Source organism: Myotis lucifugus, unplaced genomic scaffold, assembly GCF_000147115.1.
Source record: "Myotis lucifugus unplaced genomic scaffold, Myoluc2.0 scaffold_330, whole genome shotgun sequence".
NCBI classification, from domain to species: Eukaryota; Metazoa; Chordata; class Mammalia; order Chiroptera; family Vespertilionidae; genus Myotis; species Myotis lucifugus.
Window position 1 is genome coordinate 481,330 of NW_005871378.1, and position 1,223 is coordinate 482,552.

Sequence of the window (1,223 nt, forward strand, 5' to 3'; positions counted from 1 at the left end):
TGGAGACGAATGAGTCATGAATAAACAAACAGCGTGGGGGAGCTGTCACTCCGAGCTGACTTCCTGGCCGCTCTCAGCTCCGCGACCTCCTGGCGGGCACAGAAGCCAGGCTGGCGGGGTGGGCGAGGGCTGTCTGGGCGCCCAGAGCGGTGGCAAGAGGGGGCAGGGAGGTTGCACAGGCCCCAATTACCAGGCCTGGCCTGGACCACAGCCCTCACAATCGTCCTACAGCCAGAGTGAGTGTGGCCCGATGTCCCCAAACCTATCTGTTCTTGGTGCTGAGGGTTGTGAGTCTGGCTGCCTTGGGTTTGACAAAAGGCAAGCAGCACAGACAGGCCAGGCTCTGGGTTAGAGATTCGCGTGCAGGGGCAGGTCCCCCTGAGGCTGAAGCAGGGCTGGTCGGTGGGGCTGGCCCTCTGGGATGCCTGCCCAGTGCTGTTGGTGAGGTTTCTCCCCCATGTAGGTGTCTGGTGTGTGCTGTAGATGCAGGGACACAGGGAGGACGTGTACATGATGTGTGTTGCACATGGTGTGTGTGTGGTGTGTGGGATACACAAGTGTGTCTACATCAGGGTAGTGGCACCATCTCATGTGTGTGTGTGTGTGTGTGTGTGTGTGTGTTTCACTCTGAATTTGTTTCTGCCACTTTAAGGTTAGAGAAAATTGCTTTGTGCTCAGTTCTTTACTTGGTCCTTTTTCCTTTCCCTTGTGTGATCCTGTGGGTCATTTGGGGCCATCTCTCCCCATTAGTGAGGCCTCAGGGCCCCAGCAGACCTCCAGGGCCGGGCCGGGCTGGCCCTAGCGTCCAGCCAGCTGTGGCCACACGCAGGCTTACAGCGCTGACTCATGCTTGGCCAGAGCAGAGCCCAGTCTGACCAGAGCTCAGGCCTGGTGAGCCCGCTGTGGGGAGGGCACTTTGAGCCAGGCCTGTGGGGCCCTCAAGAGCTCTAATGCCTGGGGAGAAGGCCTGGGCTAGCTCAGGCATTGTGGAGGCCTCAGGCACAGAAAGGTGCCTGCCCCATGGGGTCAGAGGCAGGGGCAGGAGTCCGGCATTTCTTCTGGCTTCCCTGGAAATTACATGACCTCACAGAGGTCCCCTAGGGCCAATGCTGAAACCGAGGACTTCATCAACATGGTTTCATACAGATATCTACGACTGTTACCTTCGGAAGGAACGTCGACTAGGTGGTTGCTGAGACCCACAGCCGCCACGGCTCAGTAAC